A 10,664-nucleotide genomic window follows, 5' to 3' on the forward strand; every position below is an offset into this window, starting at 1 on the left:
TATTACAGTATGTACGCAGGTGAAGCCTATCGTCCCACAGCATCAAATGAACCACAGTGGAAGATTGTGTCAAAGAAGGTGCAAATCATTCCTATCAAGATGATGAACAGTAAGTTGGTATGAAACATTACTAGCTGTAACATATACCAACTACATGGCGCCTTACAGATTAGAACAGCTCCTGATTTCCTGTCCGACATTAACGCTGATATTGCTACTGTTCGCGAGGTGATAAAAGAGCTAACTATCACGAGAGATGCAGCTGCTGCGGACATCAGTACTAAGGAGTCAACCAGAACAGTAATTGCATTAACATACGACCGATCGGCGCTTAATTTCAGGGAGAGAGATCTTGCACAGAGTAATCGGGATCCCCGAAGTTAACGTCACCGCAACAGATAGCAGTAGAGAATAGGCTCAAATACACGCGAAGCACTAAAATTTCTATGCAGGCTTTCAAGTTAGCAGCTACTGTGTTAGTAGTAAAATAATAAAATCCGACGTAAAGACACAACGCCTAAGGGATTAATTATACGCGTCGGATGTTGACATCTACATTTCTACATTTATACTCCGCAAGCCACCCAACGGTGTGTGGCGGAGGGCACTTTACGTGCCACTGTCATTACCTCCCTTTCCTGTTCCAGTCGCGTATGGTTCGCGGGAAGAACGACTGTCTGAAAGCCTCCGTGCGCGCTCTAATCTCTCTAATTTTACATTCGTGATCTCCTCGGAACGTATAAGTAGGGGGAAGCAATATATTCGATACCTCATCCAGAAACGCACTCTCTCGATACCTGGCGAGCAATCTACACCGCGATGCAGAGCGCCTCTCTTGCAGAATCTGCCACTTGAGTTTATTAAACATCTCCGTAACGCTATCACGGTTACCAAATAACCCTGTGACGAAACGCGCCGCTCTTCTTTGGATCTTCTCTATCTCCTCCGTCAAACCGATCTGGTACGGATCCCACACTGATGAGCAATACTCAAGTATAGGTCGAACGAGTGTTTTGTAAGCCACCTCCTTTGTTGATGGACTACATTTTCTAAGCACTGTCCCAATGAATCTCAACGTGGTACCCGCCTTACCAACAATTAATTTTATATGATCATTCCACTTCAAATCGTTCCGCACGCATACTCCCAGATATTTTACAGAAGTAACTGCTACCAGTGTTTGTTCCGCTATCATATAATCATACAATAAAGGATCCTTCTTTCTATGTATTCGCAATACACTACATTTGTCTATGTTAAGGGACAATTGCCACTCCCTGCACCAAGTGCCTATCCGCTGCAGATCTTCCTGCACTTCGCTACAATTTTCTAATGCTGCAACTTCTCTGTATACTACAGTATCATCCGCGAAAAGCCGCATGGAACTTCCGACACTATCTACTAGGTCATTTATATATATTGTGAAAAGCAATGGTCCCATAACACTCGCCTGTGGCACGCCAGAGGTTACTTTAACGTCTGTGGACGTCTCTCCATTGATAACAACATGCTGTGTTCTGTTTGCTAAAAACTCTTCAATCCAGCCACACAGCTGGTCTGATATTCTGTAGGCTCTTACTTTGTTTATCAGGCGACAGTGCGGAACTGTATCGAACGCCTTCCAGAAGTCAAGGAAAATAGCATCTACCTGGGAGCCTGTATCTAATATTTTCTGGGTCTCATGAACAAATAAAGCGAGTTGGGTCTCACACGATCGCTGTTTCCGGAATCCATGTTGATTCCTACATAGTAGATTCTGGGTTTCCAAAAACGACATGATACTCGAACAAAAAACATGTTCCAAAATTCTACAACAGATCGACGTCAGAGATATAGGTCTATAGTTTTGCGCATCTGCTCGACGACCCTTCTTGAAGACTGGGACTACCTGTGCTCTTTTCCAATCATTTGGAACCCTCCGTTCCTCTAGAGACTTGCGGTACACGGCTGTTAGAAGGGGGGCAAGTTCTTTCGCGTACTCTGTGTAGAATCGAATTGGTATCCCGTCAGGTCCAGTGGACTTTCTTCTATTGAGTGATTCCAGTTGCTTTTCTATTCCTTGGACACTTATTTCGATGTCAGCCATTTTTTCGTTTGTGCGAGGATTTAGAGAAGGAACTGCAGTGCGGTCTTCCTCTGTGAAACAGCTTTGGAAAAAGGTGTTTAGTATTTCAGCTTTACGCGTGTCATCCTCTGTTTCAATGCCATCATCATCCCGGAGTGTCTGGATATGCTGTTTCGAGCCACTTACTGATTTAACGTAAGACCAGAACTTCCTAGGATTTTCTGTCAAGTCGGTACATAGAATTTTACTTTCGAATTCACTGAACGCTTCACGCATAGCCCTCCTTACCCTAACTTTGACATCGTTTAGCTTCTGTTTGTCTGAGAGGTTTTGGCTGCGTTCAAACTTGGAGTGAAGCTCTATTTGCTTTCGCAGTAGTTTCCTAACTTTGTTGTTGTACCACGGTGGGTTTTTCCCGTCCCTCACAGTTTTACTCGGCACGTACCTGTCTAAAACGCATTTTACGATTGCCTTGAACTTTTTCCATAAACACTCAAGATTGTCAGTGTCGGAACAGAAATTTTCGTTTTGATTTGTTAGGTAGTCTGAAATCTGCCTTCTATTACTCTTGCTAAACAGATAAACCTTCCTCCCTTTTTTTATATTCCTATCAACTTCCATAATCAGGGATGCTGGAACGGCATCACTGATGCCCTGTTCTGCACTTAAAGAGTCGAAAAGTTCGGGTCTGTTTGTTATCAGTAGGTCCAAGATGTTATCTCCACGAGTCGGTTCTCTGTTTGTAATTTTCGGATAGTGCACTCAGTATAATGTCACTCGATGCTCTGTCCCTACCACCCGTCCTAAACATCTGAGTGTCCCAGTCTATATCTGGTAAATTGAAATCTCCACCTAAGACTATAACATGCTGAGAAAATTTATGTGAAATGTATTCCAAATTTTCTCTCAGTTGTTCTGCCACTAATGCTGCTGAGTCGGGAGGTCGGTAAAAGGAGCCAATTATTAACCTAGCTCGGTTGTTGAGTGTAACCTCCACCCATAATAATTCACAGGAACTATCCACTTCTACTTCACTACAGGATAAACTACTACTAACAGCGACGAACACTCCACCACCGGTTGCATGCAATCTATCCTTCCTAAACACCGTCTGTACCTTTGTAAAAATTTCGGCAGAATTTATCTCTGGCTTAAGCCAGCTTTCTGTACCTATAACGATTTCAGCTTCGGTGCTTTCTATCAGCGCTTGACGTTCTGGTACTTTACCAACGCAGCTTCGACAGTTGACAATTACAATACCGATTGCTGCTTAGTCCCCGCATGACCTGACTTTGCCTCGCACCCGTTGAGGCTGTTGCCCTTTCTGTACTTGCCCAAGGCAATCTAACCTAAAAAACCGCCCAGCCCACGCCACACAACCCCTGCTACCCGTGTAGCCGCTTGTTGCGTGTAGTGGACTCCTGACCCATCCAGCGGAACCCGAAACCCCACCACCCTATGGCGCAAGTCGAGGAATCTCCAGCCCACACGGTCGCAGAACTGTCTCAGCCTCTGATTCAGACCCTCCACGCAACGTTACGAGTTGTAGTCTCGACTATGGTCACAAATACAATTGCTTATAACACAATTATTAGTATGGGGACTGAGAGTGGAATAGCAGTATTATATAAAATATGCATCCCCATCAAGATATCATATTCTGACAAAAAAAACAATATTCGGAACATAAAAAGAAAAAGCGATAAACATATTTCACTGTCGAAAAAGAAAGTGGTGTTTCCAGATTCTAGGAATTACTTATTAATTTTTTCTTAACTGGAGAGTCTTTATATTTTTCAACAGTTAATGGAAACTTGTGACTCGTCCAGAACCAGCAACCAGGGAGAGACGTTTCTGTTTCGGACACCAACTGAAGAAGTAATTACTTTCATCTAAAGCCCGGTTTCCTTTCTAATCAAAAGCTTTGAACTTAACGACTTTCCTTAAGACAGTACAAGATGAGAGAGAGTAATTTCTTGCATGCATGACATTTGAAGCCGACGCCGATAAAGGAGATTTTGGTGAGTGAAGGCTGAAGAGGTGGAAGGATGCCCTAAAATAAAAGAAATTAAAATAAAAAAAACTCTACCTGGCGACCACTTAATTTTTTTTTTCCTGTGGAGTGGTGTGGAAGGAGGTCCATTCAGCCTTGTGAGGCCAACTGAAAAGTTACTCGAATGTAAAAGTAGAGAAACTGACGCACAAGTCACCGAAGTTGCGTAATATCGAAAGGTTTGCACGAGGTAGGGTGAGACATGATGTTTGATTATTAGCAACAAAAGTATCAGCTGTTATTTTTCTGGTTACAGAACAAGATTCTTGACGTATTACGACTAAGGATCGTATTCTTTGTAAGATTCCAGACCTGTCCATTAGAATTTAGGTCTAGCCCGTATGGCGGAAGTAGGTAGGGAACCATTTTGTTGCAAATTTTAGTCTGTGTAATAAAGAGGAGACGTTTGGTGCTCCATAATTTATGCCACAAGTTTGGCTCTTTTTGTCTCTGCGTATTTTTAATTTTTCTGTCTATTTCTACATGATAGTCCGAAGTTTTCCTGTTAGTACCACAATGGAGAGAACACGAAACGAAACTCAATACACTCATAACAAAGAAACGCTGTCTGACATTATTGTTTGACAATACTCGTCGGACTGCCAGGTTTCAACATTCGGTCGCAGTGTAGAGCATACGGAAAAAAAAGAATTACTCGTTTATTCAGGCATCTTCTAAAATCAAATCCAATGAATGGAACTAGTTTTTGTCAGAGTTTCTTTGCTGGTCTGGAAGTCCATTTTTGTGCGACAAAAGCTGCGAAGATGTGCATAGACGGTTTACTTTGCATTGATCATAATATCGCATAAATTTTTGTCTAATAACGCATTTATCTACGCCAACTTTGACTCCCTACGGGACCGTTGTGCACAGCAACTGTATATTATTATAAGGAAGGATAGGAAAACAGCAATCAGTTGCAATTCCATTGTTTTTTTTCTATTCTTGCGTATCCAGATTTCAACTATAAACAGCCATCTTCAGTGCATTTGCTCATTCTTCTCCTGCGTGTACACCGATTAAGTCGTATGGCGACGGATGCTGCTGGGGCCTTCTTGGATTGTAATTCAAATCTGGCCATGCAAGAGTAATAAAATAGCCAATGGGGTTGCTACTGATTGCTGTATTCCTGTCGTTCCTTATAGCATTTATTTACATATCAGTGAAGTATTTATTCTGTCCATTATATTTGTTAGGCCGGCCGAAGTGGCCGTGCGGTTAAAGGCGCTGCAGTCTGGAACCGCAAGACCGCTACGGTCGCAGGTTCGAATCCTGCCTCGGGCATGGATGTTTGTGATGTCCTTAGGTTAGTTAGGTTTAACTAGTTCTAAGTCCTAGGGGACTAATGACCTCAGCAGTTGAGTCCCATAGTGCTCAGAGCCATTTGAACCATTATATTTGTTCTGCTTTTGTGGAGATACTTGGATCCTGCTCCACTCGACATCATGTTCCTGCTTTCGTAATTTGTGCACCATTGACTTACTTAACTTTTGCGTGTCAACATCTGCTTGCACCTCCCATTGCCTTCTCTGACGGCACTGCCACACCTTACTTGTTCTCATTCTCAGTAAAGATGTCGTGGCTTCCCTCAAGGTATTTTCTGCGATCGCTTTTCGTGACCTCTTTTTCACACTCACCCAGTCACGTGATCACGTTAGTTCCTGCTTCTAAAGAGTTATCCCTTCGTCCTGCAGAGTAATGATAACAGATTTCTGAATAAAAACGATCGGTTATTTACAGTGACAAAAAAGTATTTATTGACAGTAAATCAAATACTGTAATTTTTACCAGTTCAATAACGTCCCTTCAAAAGAAGTTCTTTTCGAAGAAATGTGAAGCTTCTGCTCTTTTCCCTCTCTGTGCATGTATTTTGTCACCCATAATAAACGTTTTCCTTTCGTATTGTACACTATCACAATACAAGCGCGTGCTGAAAAGTAATGCCTCCATACTTTTTATGTGAAAACTCGTAAAGTTTTTTAAATAAAGCAGACGTTATTAACATTCTACATCTTTACTCTACATGCCTACATACAGTATTCCGAAATATAGCGTGTAACATGGCGGTGTGTAACGTAACTATGTCGGTGAGTGAGAAACTGCGTGCTGTAATCGAGTTTCGAATTCCAAGAGTTCGTCCACCCGTGAAACACCTTTTCCTTCACCATGTCAATGCCAGATCATACACGAGCGCTGCAACATCTGCAACAATGAGACACCTTGGGCTCACTATCATCAAACATTATAAATACAGTCCCGGCTTGGCCCCATCTGATTTTTCACTGTTTCCAAAACTTAAAGCATACCTTCGAGAGCTTCGCTTTGATAGTGATGAAGCGATGCAAACAGACCTGAGGTTGTGGCGTCGTCTACAAAGTCAGACATTCTAAAGTGACAGTATCAACAGAATGGTGTCTCGTTGGGTGAAATATGTTCGTCGCCAGGGTGACTATGTTGAAAAATAAATATGTAGACGTGAAGAATAAAGATGCAGAATGTTAATAAAGTTTTATTTGAAAAGCGTTAAGAGTTTTCATATAAAAAAAGTCGGAAGCATTACTTTTCAGCACGCGCTCATATAATGGCCATAGAGGAAGGAAAAACTGCTCGTTTCCTTTTAGCACTAAACGTCATGATAGCTCGCTCTCTGTGCGTGCACTCCTAATATACGTTTTCCGGTGCGTCTAGCAACACTTTTCCCGCTCGTTTTATTGCTCTTTAACGAACGTGTAAATGTGGACTCAAGGAAGTTAAATGTTGTATCAGTCATGTTCGCTCCGCTATTTTGATGGTAAAAATGAGAAGCAAGTTGTGGTGTGAGCAGTAGCGAGCTGTGAGCAGTGTGCAGGCGCCGCAGCCCCTCGCGTAGGTGGGAGGAGTTCCGCATGAGCGGAAACAGTGGCTGTGTTGCTCTTTGCGCCGCTTACTGCCTATTGTTCTCGGAATGCGCGCCGTCCCTGCCCTACACGTATGACTGAAAGCGGCTGACGTGTTGCAGCTTAAGGTTTAACAGCACAGTAAACGTTGTCAAACGCTTATCGTTGCTAAGCAATGTCTGTTTTATGGGTACGGTATTGTATTTTTTTCTTCTAAAAAGGACTATTTGAGCGCTGTATATACACTGAGGTGATAAAAGTCGTGGGATAGCGATATGCTCATAAACAGATGGCGGTAGTGTCGCGTACACAAGGTATAAAAGGGCAGCGAACTGACGGAGCTAGCCTTTATACTCAGGTGATTCATGTGAAAAGGTTTCCGATGTGATTATGGCTGCATGACAGGTATTAAGAGACCCGGAATGGTAGTTGGAGCTAGATACGTGGGACTTTCAGTTTCGGAAATCGTTAGGGAATTCGGTATTCCTAGGTCCACGGTGTCAAGGGTGTGCCGAGAATACCAAATTTCGGGCATTACCCCTCACCACAGACAATATAGTGGTCGACCGCCTTCTCTTAATGACCGAGAACAGCGGCGCTCGCCTGGAGTTGTCAATGCTAACAGACAAGAAACACTGCGTAAAAGAAATGACCTTTATCTTCTTACACTTGTATCTTTCACTTAAAATGAAATAAAACTATACTTCATCGTAGGAAATAAGTTGAAAACATCTTCTAAAGCATATAAAAATTTAAGAGAAAGAATATACAAAAATAATGGCGTATGAGGTAATTACACGTAAGAGCAAAATTTTTTGTTTGTACTTTGCAGTTGGTTAAATCGTTAGAAAGAATGGATTTCCGGATTGGGAGAGTGATCCCTTATTCACTTTCCATCAATGTTTTCTTCCTTGGACTGGCGTGTTGCATCCATGCATATAAAATATCGGTAATAAACGTGTGTTGCCTCCTTCTTCCCATTAAATAAGTTGAAAAATAGAAATTCCCCAGTTTTCACCCTAATCAACATTGGCATTTTGTCTTCGATTAAATAAAGGAAGAGGATTCCCGTAAATAACGGGCCGCTGATTTGGGTACGAGGTGACGGTGGCCGATGGCGACCTAGATGGGTTTCGTGGGAGTGACATCAGGCGAATTTGGTCGCTGAGACATCAACGAGAGTTCACTATAATGCGCCTCAAACTACTGTAGCACGGTTCTGGCTCCGAGACACGGACATGTATGCTGCTGAAAGATGACATAGCCGTGGGGGAAGATATCGAGGATGAAGGCATGCAGGTGGTTCGCAGCTGTCAGCGTGTCTTCAATAACTACCACAGGTCCCATGCAAGTGCAGGAGAATGTCTGCCATAGCATAATACTGGTCCCCCTAGCTTGTGTCCGTACGTTTCGAGCCGCTGTTCACGTCGATGACGGCGTTTGTAAAGAGGACCATCGACCTAGCGTAACAAAAGTGTGATTCACCCGAAGAGCCGACACGTTTCCATTGCTCACTGCAATCGTAACTGACGATGTCGTTGAGTGAACTAGGGAACACGTAGGGGTGGTCTGCTCTGGAGCTCCACGTTCAACAATGTCCAATGAACGGCGTGCTCCGAAACACTCGTGCGTGCACCAGTATTGTGCTCTTTCGGTAGAGATGCCACATATATCCTACTTTAGAGAGCAGACAAGCCTCCGAACCCCACGTTCTGTGAAGAGTCGTGGACCTCCAACCATTTAGCGCCTAGTGGTTTTTTCACTGTCCTCCTATCTCTTTCCGAAGGTGCTCGCGATAGTAGATAGTGAACATTCGACCAGCTTCGCTGTTTTCGAGATACTCGTTCACAGGCTATCCGTAATAATAATCTGCCCTTTGTCAAGTCGCTTATCTCAATGGATTTCCCAATTTGCAACCCATATCTTCGCTAGGGTGATCCCCCGTCCAAATCTGCCCCGCTTCCAGTCTTTTGTTAACGCGTCACATGCACGCAATGCCACCAGGCGATATCCAACGTCGAGGGGGGGCAGTTGTCATAATGTTTTGGCTGATTAGTGTAAATGACTTCTATTTGGTCGCGTTAAGCTATATGAGTATGTCATGAGGAAATGATCGCTTCTGTTCTCTCGCAGATTCCTGTGTGCCGCAAAACCGGTGTTTCCCTTACTTAATAGCCTCTGTAACTCGTTATCGATATAGTGTGGAACCACGTACGAGGGAAAAAATCTAAGGCGCCGACGATTCCTAGTCGTGTTGAAGCGTGTAACACGGCACAAACGTCAGAAAGGAAGTCTAGAAGGAGCCCGTGCGTTATAAATATTCATCGTGGCAGGCGGAGCGTGGGCGGAGAGGATGTTTCTGGGGACGCAAGTTAGTCACACTGCCATTCAGTGAGATGTGGCCGTGACGGCAAGCCGACCGATGAGCAATCGTGCGCGAGCCGACTCTTCCACGGATCGTAAAAACGGTGTCCTCACATCGCTTCTCTAGAGAGAGGCGACAATATTGATAGTTTTAAATAAAAGCCTTCGCGTGAACATGTGCAAAAAGGCTCAGCAGGTGTCGAATGAATCGTGTTCGATTAAAAGGCATTCAATTCCTGTTGCCTTTTTGCTTTTTAGGGCTCTCTTTCGCAGTCGCATTTTTACAAGAGATATAGTAGATATAGCGTCTTTTGCGACTGTAGAAAGTCTAAGATTTTATGCAGCCGCAAAAGACGGCGTAACTCCCATATGACTTGCGTTCAGTTCCGATTAATGCGCAGTTCTGCAGACATGGTCATTACTGAGTGATACAAGGACTACTCGAAAAGAAAGGCTCAATAGGTCGCGAACTGTAAACGACAGTAAAAATCGGATGAAACTTTGCACAGATGTGTTGAGCAAGTATATCTACTATGCTTGTCGATCGTGTCACGTCGCTCTTTCCAAATCTGAGCACACAGGGAACATGTTAAGATACCTAGAATAATAGTGTCTCCCGCCATGTGTGGATACGCGTTGCGAGGTTTCGCCTGAGTTCATGCAAACCCCACATTACGTATCAATCATGCACTTCCTTCTTGGCCGCACACTGCTTGGTCAATGAGGACACCCTTGCAGCGTTTTCGATGGGAAGTGTTTGATCACCCACCATACAGCCCGGACTTAGCTCCTTTTGATGTTCATCTCTGCTCACATGAATCGCTTGGTATGAAGACAACATTTCGACACAAACAAAGAACTGCAGACCACCGTAGAGAAGCAGTGGAAAGCACAGGCGGCTGCCTTTCATGACGAGGGTATTGGAAAATTGGTACAACGCTACGACGAATGTCTACGTTGGAGCGGTGACTATGTATAGAGGTTGCTGGAAGGTCTAGCAAACTGTTACAAATAAAACGTTTTTAATTTGGTTTCCATTTCGCGACCGATCGGACTTTACTTTTCGAATAAGCCTCGTATGTTTACTTACATGAAATTTAGCATGTCACTACTTTGCAATGTGAGTGTATAACAATGTCGAACTTCGACACGATCAATGAATATTTGAAAAATGGTACTTGTTTACGGTTTCCTGATACAGATGCTACTGGTGCTCATCAACAAGATCGCGTAGAGCCTACTAAACACTCAGTACCGGCATCATGTTTTCAATTAGCATCGTGGCAGTTTTGCAGTTTCTTCTGAA

Source organism: Schistocerca americana, chromosome X, assembly GCF_021461395.2.
Source record: "Schistocerca americana isolate TAMUIC-IGC-003095 chromosome X, iqSchAmer2.1, whole genome shotgun sequence".
Lineage (NCBI taxonomy): Eukaryota > Metazoa > Arthropoda > Insecta > Orthoptera > Acrididae > Schistocerca > Schistocerca americana.